The following is a 15828-nucleotide window of genomic DNA, read 5'->3' as shown; positions in this document are numbered from 1 at the left end:
AGGGAAGTAAGCATGTTAAGGGGCCAAACCAAGCTGGTTTAGCCTTTAACATGCTTGATGCTTTAAAAATATGGGCATACTTGCAAGTATTTACGCAGCTGCGCCAGGTACGCAGTCTATTACATTTAGCCCTTTGACTGTATTGATTGCCAACATATTAAATAAAAAATTTTAAAAAAATTACCATAAAGTGATTTCTCTCTATAATGTTCTTTTTACACACAGCAACTGGAAAACCAATGCAATGTACCAGGCGAAAAAGTTTCGCCTATAAATAGCAGGCCGAAAAAAGTGCAGAATTGGGGTTTTGGGGTGCAACATTGCGGGAACTTCCCTGCAGCCTTCAGACAGTCCCCCAAAGGTAAACTGTGTCAAAACATAAAAAAAACACTTTAGGACACCCCAAAAATGACTTTGAAAAAGGGGGCAAAAAAAAAGTTGGGGTACAAAGTTAAGAACAAGCGAGCTTGACTCTGGGGGGGTCCCCAAGTATGCCCCAGGTGTTTTTTTCATTGCAGGTGTTTGTGGCATGTGGATTTTTCACTATTTTTTCAACATCACTTTAGCAACTTTTAAATATGCTGACCCCCATTTTCAAGTACCCCAAATTTGCTGGGATAAGTTTTTTCTTGAAAAAATTCTCCTGAATACTATTCTGCACCACGTATTGAAAACGCTATTTAGCAGCTATTGAGCCCGTTTAGAAACACCAAATACCTTCAGCAAGCCAAATCGGGGGGTATCATAGGGAACCCCCATGTCAGAGCATCTTTTTGGGGGGTGTCAGGCTTATTTCCCCAATTCTGACAGTACTTTCCGCCTGTTCAAGTTTTGCGTACTTTCAAATTGAATATGGGGTAAAGCGTGCATGCGCGCGATACTTTTCCGCCTGCAAAACAGGCGAAGTAGGCGAAAAGTCCGGGCTGCAAAAAAGTATCGCGGCTCGGCTCAAATTGATTACGGCTCTAAAACTGCCTATTTTTATCCTTATTTTTTTCTTTTAATCAGGACCATACTGTGCTAAAAAAAACAATACAAGTATTTTCAATTTTGTTATTAATTTTATTATTATTATTATTATTATTATTATTATTATTACAATGTGTACTGGGAAGAAAATAATACATAAAATGAAATAATGTATAACATCGCTATAAGTGGATTACAATGCAGATCTGCCTGCAGCAATCTATGAAAGTAAACAAAAATTAAATTAAATTTGAAGATAACCCGACTGCAAAAGTACAGTAGCTGCAGTATGGAAAACTGGCATTCGAGCAAATAGTTATACAGTAATTGTTCTAGGTGATGCATCTAAGTCCCATAATGTTCAGATTTTCTGATTGCCTGACAAACATCCTTGTTATTGACACAATGCAGCACTGAGTCTGACCCTCCAGGCAAGAAAGGAGTTAATCAGACAATGCAGACAGATTAATCAGGTCACACAGCAGGATAACTCCGAGAAGCAGACAGGTTACTGTTCCTTTAAGCCCCAGCTGTTCGTTTGGCAGGTGCTATTTTTAGATGCACTCTATGGTAGAATCCAGATTACCCCTACTTGCTGCAATGGTCTTGGTAGTTCCCAGACTGAGAAGGTCAGAAAACTGAGCATGTCTAGATGTGCTGTGTGGAGCCAGGATGCACTTGCTGACACAATCCCTCCAGTGCAAAACTCCTTTAGCAAGCAGCCCATGTACATTGCGGAGCTGAACAGGCTGGGACACAGTGTGACATACTGCTGACCAGTAAGTTTCTATTCCTCTTGTTTTGTGATCATGCAGATGGAGATCTTGCAGTACTGTACATGCATGGGACAGAGACAGTGGCAGGAACGGCAATGCAAATGTACAGTCCTGAATCTGTCAGGGAGCTGTCCACTGGTCAGGTGCTGAAGGATGACAGTGTTATTGGGAGTCTCTGTGCACGGTGCAACATCTTAATGTCTATCAGGACTATGTTTGATTGCACCTAATGTATCAAGGTGATGTTAGATGACCCACATTGGCTGCATTACTTGAGTTTTTCTTTGCAATTGTGTAAATAGTTTCTGGGGCTACAATGATATATCATTGAGCTGCATTTAGCTTCTAGTGAATTTGCAGAGTGAAGAAAGACTGTGTCAGCTGAAAATACAAACACAGCCCAGAGTAGTGGTGTTCTACAGGGACAATAATAAGTCAGGATGAGGGTGCATATTATACAGTGCTGGGAGAAGGGATCAGTTGCATCCTTTTGATATTCCAGTGTGTGAGTCACTTTGGCTCTTAGCTGGCTATTCTTATTCAGATCAGGCTACTGAAATATGTATATCTGTTGAGATAACTACGCTGATGTTATTGTTCTGTGCCCATTATGTGTCAGGGCTTTGGCTAAGAGATAGTAGATGCCTGGTACACAACCCAGCTGGCAGTAAAATGCACACTGTAATTGTATGGAGGTTAGTAAACACAGGATGTTCTCTTCTTGGCGGGAAAAGACCAGCAAATTTGACAGCGTTGTTGTTATTATTATTTTTTTATTTCTTCTGAAAAAAACAAAAACACCCACAAGCCTTCTGAATCGGGCTTTAATTTGTGCTGAAGGCGTCGCATTGTTCAGTGTTTTTATTACTCATCTTCCCAGGATAACAGCTATCTAATTTTATTAAGTGTTAAAGATGTAAATAATATGCATTTTTTTTATAAGTTTACAGTAGAGTCAAAAAGATGTTAAGCTTATTGCGTATAACTTAATTTTGCAGTTATTGCTGGAGAATAATTATAGGTTGTACAGATTCATACACATGTACTATTATGTCAAAAGAACAAACTGATTAAGAATCTCAGGGGGTGAAAGGCACGTCGGCAGCTATTAAATAGTAATAATAAGGCCACTGGATATGAATAATATTGGACAAAATTTTTGTTTTCCTACACAGTTGGATCTAGTCCAGTATATTTTCACATTTGCAGAAAGAATGCACTCATACTATAATAGCAGCAACAACAGTCCATGTCTCCAATACAGGATCCTCGTGTTTAATATCCTCAGGTCTTTGGGTGACTTTTTGGCGGGTTGTAAATATTCTAAGTACAGTATTTTCCCCGGCTTATTCTAGCATACAAAGCAATTACAGGGAGATTTAGCAAAGCTTGGAGAGAGATAAAGTGAAGAGAGATAAACTACCAACCAATCAGCTCCTAACTGTATCTTTACAGGATGTAGGGGAGATTTATCAAAGCTTGGAGAGAGATAAATTGGAGAGAGATAAAGGGTGAAATGTACCAAGGTTTGGAGAGAGGTAAAGGACCAACCAATCTGCTTCTAACTGTCACTTTACAGGCTGTGGGCGAGATTTATCAAAGTTTGGAGAGAAATAAAGTGAAGAGAGATAAAGTACCAACCAATCAGTTCCTAACTGTCACTTTAGAGGCTGTGTTTGAAAAATGACAGTTAAGAGCTAAGTGGTTGGTACTTTATCGCTCTCCACTTTATTTCTCTCCAAGATTGATAAATCTCCCCCAGTGTTTGAAAAATAACATTTTGGAGCTAGTTGGCTGGTACTTTATTTCTCTCCATTTTTCATAAATGTCACCATTAGCGCTTTACCTGTCCAATCTATTTTTTTTTAATTTCTTAACTTAACCTTATCTGAAATCCCGTGTATCATGTATTTCACTTATTAAATTATACACTTTTATATATTGTCTATCCTTTAACATTATATCTAGCAGATCATAATTTTTTTCAATTTTTTTAATTAATTCCAAGTAATTGCTTCTTTTTTTCAGTCTATGACAACACTATGCAGCTTCGCAAATACTAGCTTGTGAGATTATTATCTAAAGTTTTCAAATATACTGAAAAGTTACTAAGGAACAATGCCAGACCAATCACAACCAGATGTCAGTAGATGTTATCTAATTTTCTAATCTAATGAACAGTGAAGTTTGTTATTGTTGCAATAGGAACATAAATACTTTATTGGCAGGTTATCTAATTATGTTTGTCACCTTTTTATTATAAGTAAATAAAAAAAACCTTTGAAGATATATCTGAGCACCGTACAAGATTTTGAAATTTTTCTAAAGAGGAGGAACATCATTTTAATAATATATTTCCAAATCATTGTGTTTTTGGCCTGTCTTGATGTCTTTCCTTACATATATTTCATGCTTTTAGGTTTTTACGATTCTCTGGCTGATAAATTCATGTTGTTATATTACACATGTTACATAATATATAGTACATGTAATGAAGTGCATTGTAAACATTCGTATTCATACTGTAAATCAAAGATTCATCGGTCAGAGGCTTTTTGTGGCAACTAAATAAGATTAGCGTATTAAGATTAGTTCACAAAACGTGTACTGGGCATTGTAATACGATGTTTATTGTTTTTTTGTTACTTACATGTATATATATTTTTATGGTTATGTAATGTTATTTTTGCTTCTGAACTGATTAACTTTATTAGTGATTATAAATTTTATGTAATATTTATTATGAAATAAATTAATTTCATGATGCATGATGTTACACAGAGCTCCCCAGGAGCATGTATCGTAAGTAATAAAGTAATATTATGTTATACTATATTAGACAATAACATTCCTATACATTTCTGTGCAAATCAACTTTATAATCAGTTGGTTGTTACTTTAGATATTATCAACTGTAAAAGTTTTATGCATGTTAACCCCTTCACTACAACTCTGTAATAGTTCTCACGACTTGGTATAATTTGACTTCACTAACGTTTTTCTCTGGAACTATAATTATCAGCGGAGCTTATACAGAAGACTGTGCAATAAAATAAAAATCAGCCATCTCATTTATCACTTAAAGTGTCATTCTCTTTCCCACCGTGAACTCTGTTCTTAAAGTAACAGGCTCTAATAAGGCATAACATTGTAAGCGACATTATCAATTAGGGTCCTTAATCGCTGGCCTTGTGTTAAATGCCAGTGACACCGCACGCCAAATGTGATTGCATCTGACATGCGGTAGTTAATGAGCACTTGTGTTCAGGGGGTCAAGTGGAGGAGACTTCATTAACACCATTGCGTGAATACCAATAATTGGATAGGCGACACTGGAAAATCTGTTGCTGTATCGCAAACACTCTTGACCAAAACAAATTCTGGTGGGTATGTGGTCACTGGAACCAGCGAGTTCCATTGCTATAACCATTTAAATGCTTTTATTAGTAGTAAAAGCCTTCCTTTGTGCATTGTATTGAGTGTGGTATCTTTACTCATGGACAGTAATGACTGTTTTCTTGAGTTGGAAACTTAGCCAAGTTATTTTGTTAGTTTATGCGTAGTGTATTGACATGAAAATATAGTAGGTTCATTATTTTAAAAAAATGTAGGACAGTGAAACGCTTCTGTAGATGTCAAAAAGAAAAATGTATATTCTCTTATTCTCTCCAGCTTCCATGTAGGTATTTTTGAACAGCTTTGTAGGGACTGATAGAAGAAAAAAAATCAGAATTTGCTTTGTGGTGCATTTCCCCTATATGTAACCACTTTTCTGTGGAGAAGAATTGGGAATCACTTATCTTGCTACCTCACCAGGAGTACTGTACACAATCAATTCTCTTGAATACAGGAGGCTCAGGTCTTTGCAAAGTGAGAATTGTTTAATGGTGAGGTGGAAACTTTGCCCGGAAAGGGACATATTACTTATAATAATTATAGAACTCGGTGACCTCAATGCTAGGAGCTATGTTTGGCACAGGCCTAATACTGCTCATTATAGTAACAGAACTTGACAGTAGAAGCTCCATCTAGTCTGCATATTTTGTGAGGTTTTTTATACTTTTTTCTTTTCTTTTTAATCATTTTGTTTGAGACTAGCACCCTATGTTGATTTAAATCTCTTGGATGGATAATCATAGGGACCCAAAGTCTGTGACCCCGGCAGGATGACGTTACGGCACATGTGCGACCCTTTGAGCATCACTGTGTTGACACGGCTGTGCAGTACTTAGCCCCTTAGAGTTGACACAGATTACCGCTGTACAGTTTATTACCTGCATTACCACTGATATAAACGCTGCAGTTATCACCACTGTGTACCGCTATCACCAGGGCCGGATTAAGATCTGTGGGGGCCCCTATTAAATATATATATATATATATATATATATATACTGTGTATATATATATAGATATATATATATATACACAAACACTCAATGGATGAATTAGGGGTATGTGCAGTGGTGCCCCTTATGCAGTGCCCCCAGTAGTGGCAGTGCCCACAGTGGTAGTGTCCCTAATGCAGAGCCCCCAGTAGTGGTGCCCCTTATGTAGTGCCCCCAGTAGTGGCAGTGCCCACAGTGGTAGTGTCCCTTGTGCAGAGCCCACAGTATTAGTGCCCATTATACAGTACCCCCTATGCATTGCCCCCAGTAGTAGTGCCCCCTGTAGTAATGCTCCCTGTAGTAGTGCCCTCTGTAGTAGTGCCACCTGTAGTAATGACCCATGTAGTAATGATCCCTGTAGTAATGCTCCCCTTGTAGTGCCCCCTGTAGTAGAGCCACCTGTAGTAATGCCCCTTGTAGTAATGACCCCTGTAGTAGAGCTCCCTGTAGTAGAGCCACCTGTAGTAATGACCCCTGTAGTAATGACTCCTGTAGTAATGCTCCCTGTAGTAGTGCCCTCTGTGGTAGTGCCCCCTGTAGTAATGCCCCTTGTAGTAATGACCCCTGTAGTAGTGCTCCCTGTAGTAGTGCTCCTTGTAGTAGAGCAACCTATAGTAATGACCCCTGTAGTAATGCCCCCTGTAGTAGTGCCCCCTGTAGTAGAGCCCCCTGTAGTAATGACCCCTGTAGTAATGACCCCTATAGTAGTGCCCCCTATAGTGAAACCGCTACACACAGAAAAAAAAACCTGGACTTCCCCGCTCCCGCATTCGCTGCCTCCGGTCCGCCGACTCCTCAGAACTGTGGGAGAGAGGTCATAACGTCTCTCCCATAGTGCACTGCACACTGCTGGAGTGAGCTCCGGCCTCCGGCTGGTGCTGCAGGGAGGGAGCCGGACGCCTTCTAGTAAGAAAATCTCAGCGGGCGCCCGGCAAATGGAGCCTCCCTGTGGCGCCGGGCAAAAGTGGGCCGGAGGAGGCGGAACTGGTTCCATCTCCTGTTTCGGCCCACTTTCACCCCCGGTAGGGACATGTGGGGGCCGTTTCTGTGTGGAGGCCCCGGGACGACCGCCCATGTCGCCCCCTCGCCCCTTAATCTGGCCCTGGCTGTCACCACAGTGTCTGTTACCAGTAAACCTGGCTAGGGACCCACTGTGTAGACTACCTTCCATTTCACATTCCGCTGGTACCTATTGCAGTCACCCAGGTTCTACACCAGTAGATCATATCAATAAATCTGTGATTTCTTTAGCTCCTTCAACACAGCCACCACCTCAGTTTTAGCCTTATGTATCTGACCTCACTCGTGATGTCAGTGGGGCCGCCCCCAAACAGCAGGTGTTCCTTCGGGAACACCTCCGTTTGGCCAGCCACCCCCCTGCCCGCCTCCAAAACGGGGCAAGCTGTCAATCACAATCAACAGCTGCCCCGCTTTGGTGCATGCGCAGTGGGGGACTATCGACCCGCTTGTGAGCGCTGTGCGCTCGCGAGCGGGTCTGAATCAGGCCCTTTGTGCGGCTGCGTCACTTCACGCAGGTGCACTACTACTGCTGAGTCAAACATGGCAGTGTTCATTTTCAGTGCTTCGGGAGTAGTAGTGAAAGGATTTGCGGAGACAGCTGATTTTCAGATCAGTTGTCTTCGCACTGGAGCAAAACCCAGGAACTATATGGCCGGAAAAGAAACTCTTCATCTCCGCTTGCCATATATCAAATGGTTAATGCCGGACATATCAAAGATTTTTCTAGCCTTAACCAGAATACTGACCTCTGTGGGGACAGAAGAACCAGACAACGTATTAGCTTTTCACCACTGCGTAATGCCAGCTTGGGATGGTGTTGCCTATACCCAAAAATGGGGAACCTGAAAAGCCAGAGAGACTTTGTGATCCCTTCTGGGTCAAACCTCAAACTATCCACCGGTAGAGTTAGGCTGTCAGTGATAAGGAGGAACTTCAGCTTAGAATGTTTTTGGACTGTGAGAGGAATGTATATGAAACATGCAAAAGTGGATGGAATCAAACCATGTCAGCAGCACTGTGAGGCATCCATACTAACCAATGTGCCATCCTATCACTCACAACAAACTATGGGCCTGATTCAGAGCCACTCGTAAGCGGCAGCTCGTTCGCTCCGAGCGATGTTTGCCCAACTGCGCATGCGTACGGATCGTTATACGCATGCGCGAACCAGTCAGTGCGGCCGAAATTCATGTGCTCGCAAAATAGCGAATGCCTGATAATTTGAGTGTCAGGATGAGGCGTATGTGGGTGGTAACAGGGGAAGGTGCTTGAAAACGGGGAGTGGAGATCCGATCGCAGGCGTGCTTAAAGGTCAAAATGGGCATTTTATGGGTGTACATAATTAAAACAGCAGCGTCATTGACCACGTCACTGGGTTATTTTATAGCCAGAACTGCTCGCAAAATTGTGGTAGCAAACACCAACCACAAGAATAGCGAGCAGCTCATACCCTGGTCGATGTACTCGATTAATCTAATAAATAGCAGACATGACGTAGGATGCGAGCGGCCAGGGGGCGTGTTTTTCAAAAAAACGACCGCAAGTTTTGTTCGCTCATTCAGACCTAGAGGCGTGAACAGACCGCAAACAGCGAACGGTTCATTTGAATAGCCACCCCTATTTTCTGGACGAGCGAGCGCTAATTGCGTCCGTCTCTGAATCAGGCCCTATGGCATAGCTGCCACATATGCCTCTGATGAAGTTGGTTAGTCCAACAATACTCATAAGGCAGAACTTTATTCACTATCTGCTGTGATTCACTGCCTCTGATGCTAGTTTGCTCTGTCAAATTCCCTTTTCCTAATAATTTATGAACACAGGTTCCTGATTATATCTAGTATCTACTCAACACTTTTAGAAAGGATATTGGACCTGAGCACAGATACGATTGCAATAGCGATTGCGCACGCAGTATCACTGCGACACTATGCTAATCCTCTGCGATCGCTATGCCATCGCAGCACAACATAAGGACGACCACCTTACACACATCCGTAATACTTAGCAAGACTGCGAAACCATCGGTAACATCGAGTACAATCACAGTCTCACACACACTTGCACATGGTCAGACCTTACTCAGCGGTACGCAGTGAGAGCTCAGGCTGCATAGTATAGCATCGCAGTGGATAATGTATGCACGCCTCTGCAACAGCGTTCAAACGCACTGGAACGCTTGTGTTTCGCCGACCACCCCACCGTCACCACTCCCAGACGGTACTTCCTGTCAATCACTCTGCGGTGGGTCTGTGTAGCCACTGCGATTGCAGTCCCAATCGCAGTGGAGTGTTCGCGCACTGCGATGCATATGCCTGCGCAGTACGCAACAATCGGCCAATTGCGGGCGTAATCGCAGTTGCAATCCTTGCTGAATCAGGCCCATTGTTTGAAAGAGCCTGGATCATTTGCACATTGTTGCATAAAATAGGATTTCCTTGGAAGCTGGCAATGCATTCAATTCCTTTTTTCCAGCAAACTTTGGGACCACACTGCTTTCCTAATAGAGACTTAAAATTAACCATGGGAGGGATGAATCACATGAAATGCTTCCCGCCACTCTTCGCATGCATGCCAGCGTTAATTACGCCGGTATCCATGATGGAAAATGCAAAGGACAGCTCTCTCGGTAAGAGCATCTGCACAGGACGCGCAATGCGGGCGGTGCAGGGAGGGAACCGATTGCATCCCTCCCTGGGGGGGGACCTCACGAATAGAAGTCCATAGGCTTGATGGCGTTGCTCACTGCATCAAAACCACGGAATATATTGCATTCCGGGATCTGGTGCATGAGAAATGCTGTCAGACTCCCGAAAATGGCATTTTCTGGAGTTTGACCCCATTTCTTGCTTTGCTCCCGCCCCATATATCATATATACAAGCAGAGAACATAGAGGGAGATTTACTAAAGCTTGCAGAGAGATAAAGTGGAGAGAGATAAAGTACCAACCAATCAACTACTTAGGGCCATATTCAATTTGAGGCGAAAAGTCCGACCTCAGACTTTTCGTCATCATCGCCGTTTTAGGAGGGGATAAAGTATCAGGCGCGTGTCGCTTATCCCCGTATTCAATTAGGATCCGACGAAAACATTACCCGATGGAAAGGTAAGTATCGAAAAGTCCTGTCAATTTTCGGGAAATCATCCTGGCACCCCCCTAAAGGTCTGACATGGGGATCACTATGGGTACCCCCGATTTGGCCTGCTAAAGGTTATTGGGGTTCTAAAATTTTTCTTTTTTGGGGGGGAAAATAACTAGTCCCATCAAATCTGGGGTACATGAAAATGGGTGCAAGCATATTTTGAAGTCCCCGAAATTGATTTGTGAAAATTCTTCAAAATTGCACCTGCTGCATTCTAGAAAACACCTGCCGCATACTTGGGAACCCCCCCGGGATCGATTTCGCTAGTTTAGAAGTTTGTCCCCCAATATATTTTTTTGTCCCCAAAATTAAAGTACCTTTTTTGGGGTGTCCTAAGGAACTTTAAAAAAACATTTTTGACACAGATTACTGTAAGGGGACATTACAAAGGGTGAAGGCTATTTATTTTTATATCTGCACCCCAAAACCCCAATTCTGCACTTTTTTTCGCCACCTAAACAGTGGTGAAAACTTGTCCCCGTTTTTTTACAAAGTCTTTTCGCACCTGCAAAAAGTCTTTGTAATTGAATATGGGGATAAGTGAAACTGGCGGAAAATGACCTCATCAGTGATAAATTATCGCCGATAACAGGTTTTCGCAGCCTAATTGAATATGGCTCTTAATGACAGTTTACAGGCTGTAGTTGAAAACTTACAGTTTATAGATGATTGGTTGGCACTTTATCTCTCTCCAAGCTTTGATAAATCTCCCCTATAATCTGTTGATCAATTGAATGGCCGATATATCGCCCATTGTGTGCCCAGCATTAGAGTCATATTTTTTCTCGGAATGCAATAAACTGTGATTGACACACCTGGTGTTCGTTAATGACTCCTAATTCATATACTGCTTTTATCGACAAGCACAGAGATTGTTGGATACATATTGATTAGTAGTTTTTATGTCATGTCACATTTTCTGCAGTTTCATATGTACAGGAGCACTGGTATTGCAAAGTTATTTTTATCTGTTTTCAGCTGTGCATCATGCTGTATTTTTCATCACAAACACGTGAAGGTGCAAGGTGACTCCAAATTAAGCACGTGTTCCCTGCAATACAACACGACACCAGCTCTCATAGAGGCGATGCAAACAGGACTGACTCATCCATGGCCAAGGCTAACGAAAAATAAAAAAATTTTCACTTTATTTAATTACATTTTTTTTTTTTTTTACTGTACTAGTTTGGCTGCGTGTATGATGGGGAAACGTCATTAATTTAAAAATATAAGATGTTATCACATACTATTTAGTGGGAGTTCAGTATATTATGCCAATGCTGATCACGCCGATAATGTCCTCTTGAGGTAAATCTATCCTTGACCTTGACCCCTAAATCTAAGTATTGCCATAATGCTGATTTTTAACCATTTTAATCACGTTGACATCTATAACTGTCGACATCCTGGTGTCGACACTATGTTTGCAGACATAGTGACCGTCGACTATATGACTGTATACCATAGATCAGTCATGTGCAACAGACAGCCCTATGACTGCAAGCAACCCTCCCAGGGGCGTATTAAGAGTGGAGGGGCCCGTGTGTAGTCTCCGTCCAGGCCCCCTCCTCTCTAGCCGTCAGTGCAAGGGAGAAGACTCTGGCTTTCTTGACAGACAGTACCGCGCATGAGCAGGTCTCTGGGGAAAATGGCACGGTGGACATTTTCTCGGTGATTGGTGCAGCGCTGCCAACTTGGGACCCCAGGGAGGTAGGTATAGAAGAACATGGGTGCAGGTGTGGGCACACCCTGCACCAATTATAGATACGCCACTGAAGCCTCCGATCCATCCTTTTTTAGTGCCTTGGGCAAGGGAGAACAATGGTGCTTCCCCATCTTTTGGGAAAAAAATGCTTCCATAATTGGTGGGAGTAAATGCTGCCTCCCCTCCCAGTCCCCCTCCCCCACCATCCCTGCATACTCCAATACTTTCAATACATAAGCACCTTAGGATCCTCTCACTTCGAATCTTCTTGCCTGCGTTTAGCTAGTTTTTCTCTGCTCCCCTACGCTGCAGCTGCCGACCAATGATGTCAGTTAGTGTCAGTGACACTAAAAGGAGCAGGATCCTGAACATGCCCTCTGCCTGGGAACAGGGCATCGGCCCTGTAGTACCAAAAGCATGCTAGAGCAAGTATTTGGTAGGCAGAGAGGGCGAGCCTGCTGGCATGTGTCCATGGCACACCCCCTGACCTGGGTGGCCACACTGCCACACCACTTTCGTTATGGCTCTAGTTATTGTATACATTAAGGGTGTATGCCTTGCAACATTGGTACTGTGTTAATAGAGACATTTCAGTGCACTTTCAAAAAAGGCATGTGGTTATGTCCCGTCTGTCCTGTAACTTGGAGATGGGTGTGCTACACCAATCCATTATCCTAAAAACACTCCTACATCAAAATATACACCTGGAACCGCTCTTGGCACCCAAGTGGTATACACCACCCAACAGTTCCAGAAATAAGCATGAAAGTCCTACCTGTTGTGACCCTGTATCTGGTGGATCCCTAAAATTGGGGCTACCCACCCCCCAAATCAGAACAATTGGAAGATATGTATATCTGCAAGCCATTCTAATGTAGTTGGCCACTGCCATAGAAGACAAGAAAACAAGGAGAAGAACTGTTATAGTACTCAAACCTGAGAGCAGTGACCACAGAAATGTAAAGTATTAGAAAAAGTAATTATTATGAATATCACATAACAGCGCAGATCAGAGAACAAATAACACCACTGTACTCAAGATTATAAGACATGCCCTACACTTAACATAATACTCTGTATGAATTGAGGAAATACACAACAGAGGAGAGGACTGAGGCAGATTAGCGTTTAATATCGCAATTTATAGCACCACAGAGGTCTTTAAGATGCCACATTGGGCAGGACCATTACTATGTCCTGGGATTAAAAGCTGATGTTCTAGGCACTTTAGGTGGGATAATACAAACATGATTTGCGAATGGGACCTGGCCTCATGATTTGGGACAAGATTTTGTAGTTTGGTGCATGGATTGGTTGGACTAGACTGTGAACAGAGCTACAATCCAATCATTTGCTTCCCGCATTAGCTGGCAATGTTCTAGTGCAAGCCTGGTCAACCTGTATCTGCTGTGTATCACAGTAGATAAGTGGTTGTCAAACTCTGGAGCCCATTCAGACCTGCTCGCTAGATGCGTTCGCTCGCACCCTGCATATGTAAATCAAGCACACGCCCAGCAAGGCAGGCGATCGCACGCCAAGGCATTAGCACACCCACTATGTCTTGGCATGCGATCACTTAGTGTATGCAGATGCCCAGCAGCCATTCATAAGACGCCCACCTGTGCACGTCATCTCCTGGAAGTGCATGAAAACACTGGTACATCGAGCACCATCGGATGTGATCGCAGCGCTTGAGGTTGACTATACTCTGCCGCAAACACTGCGATCACTTCAGTGTGAAATTCCACCAAGTGACGTGTACTATGACGCTGCCTGTTAATTATGCATGCCTCTGAAACGGCGTTGGAACACTCAGGCATGTCTGCGTTCACACCTCCACTCCCCCGATTCTAGTGGACTGCCCCTGTCACCACCCATAAACGGATTCTCCTGTCACTCACTCTGCTGTCTATGCGCAGCGAGCGATTGCTTCCCGAGCATTTGCACTGGTTTGCGCACGTGCGTTGCGATACATATGCATGCGCAGATTGCAACTATAAAGCCAGCTATGAGCTATGAGCGATCGCATCCTAGCGAGCGGGTCTGAATCAGCTCCTCTGTCCTCCGGACCCCACACAGTTCACATTTTTCAGGACACTCAGCAGGTGCACAGCTGTATTCATTACTCACTGACACATTTTCAAAAATCCACAGGTGGAGCTAATTATTTCACTTGTGATTTTGTAAGGAGACCTGGAAAACATGCGCTGTTTGGGGTCCTGAGGACCGAGTTTCAGAACCTGTCCAGTAGATTAATGACATAGCTAAAGGTAGTTGCAAAATGTGCATCAGGGCTCCGTGTGTGTTCATGCTCCTACTAATCTTTTGCTTTTAAAACTCTGTAATATGTTGGCTTTATATAATAATAATAATAATAATAAGTTATTAATTAGCTCCATCTCTCTATCCCTTGTTCCCACACTTACAAATAAACCCTCCTGCCCTTACCTGTCCATAGTATTAGAGGGGTCACAGCAATGTGTTATGATGACAGGCCCCCTCTACCTTCCTCCATAGTCCCAGCAGATATGATTGCATCTTGTACTAATCTCGTACGAAGGAACGTGTTCCAGCATGCTCCTCTGGTCTTCTGACTTTAGACCGTAGGCTTAGACTGTCACCATTAATCATGTGTTTTAAAGGCAGCGAAGTCCTTTAGAACCTCCAAATGATCAGTACTGACATGTGGGTAATTCTAAGCTTAGTGTTTGGAGCAGAGAGCTTGTGCACAAAGCTGGCTTTACAAGCCCCTACCAGCACTGGGCATGTGTAGCACAGCACAGCAAGATGAGACAACGAGATGGGTTCTGCATTTCAGCCTGTAGACATGGTTAGGCTGCCATGGGGGCTGCTATGGCAGTCGCTGATGTGTTTGCCATGGCCGAGGTGAGGATAGAGGCACATGAAAGGCCGCTGTGGAAGGAGAGAACAGCTCTTTTTAAAATACTTATTTGCAATTTGCAATCTTTTAATAAGTAATACATTTAAGTTTAAGATAATAAGAATATTTTTATAGAGTCATTCCTTTCTGTATAATTTTTATTAAAGAAATAGGAAAAGTAAAATAATGTAGTGTTACGATCCTTTTAATGTAGGTGTAAAGCTGCCCAGCCATTACACGATGCGGGGACGACGGCACGATTACGACGCCGTCGTCTTCCGCGGGGTGAAGTGCATACACTGAACGTTCAGACGTTCAGTGTATGTAGATCAGTCATCCCCGAACATGGCAACCTGACGGAGGTCGTCAGGTTGACCGACATGTTTGGGCGATGATAATGTTAAAAACGACCAGCGGACGGGCTCATCGCTGGTCGTTTTTAACCTTTTACTGCCTGATTTGTGGGCGATTACCAAGCGTTGGAGCGATAACGACCGTCGTAATTGCTCCACTGCTAGGTTTAATCGCCTAGTGGATGGGCAGCATAAGCCTTTTGGCTCCTCAGCTGTTGTTCCCAAACAAGTCACAACAGTTTATTTAATAACAGTTATTTATGTAGCGCACACATATTTGTAGCGCATTACAGAGATTGGTTCAGCTATTCAACACGTCCATCCAGAGGCGCTTTAAGAGAGGAGGGGCCTGTGTGCAAGCTCCGTTCGGGCCCCCTCCTCTCCGGCGGGCCAGTAAACAGGTCTCCGGGCATATGGCACCGTGTTCCCAGGACATCTCTACTGCACATGCGCGAATCACAGGAAAATGGCCGCTGTGGCCATTTTCCCAGTGATTTCTGCAGCTCAGCAGACAGCACCGGGCTGATGGAGAGGTAAGTATATTTTAAATGGGTGCAGGGTGTGCAGTGTGTGGGCTCCCCCTGGACTCAGGGGT

The 15828-nt window shown here is 43.2% G+C and overlaps 1 protein-coding gene across 2 annotated transcripts in view; it reads left to right on the top strand.

Moving 5' to 3' along the window:
* The first annotated feature begins 1646 nt into the window (after window positions 1-1646).
* The window catches only part of OXR1 (oxidation resistance 1), a 610641-nt gene continuing 596459 nt past the window's right edge, over window positions 1647-15828 (top strand). The window contains exon 1 of one of the 2 annotated variants that reach the window (XM_088442635.1): window positions 1647-1748. The gene's annotated coding sequence lies outside the window, so the exon portion shown is untranslated. The remainder of the gene's footprint in view (window positions 1749-15828) is intronic. The other variant, XM_088442636.1, reaches the window with a different exon arrangement.

This window comes from Taudactylus pleione, unplaced genomic scaffold (genome assembly GCF_031769625.1).
Source record: "Taudactylus pleione unplaced genomic scaffold, aTauple2 ptg000314l, whole genome shotgun sequence".
Lineage (NCBI taxonomy): Eukaryota > Metazoa > Chordata > Amphibia > Anura > Myobatrachidae > Taudactylus > Taudactylus pleione.
Note: the sequence above shows the minus strand (reverse complement) of the source record. Positions and strands in the feature narration are given on the sequence as shown.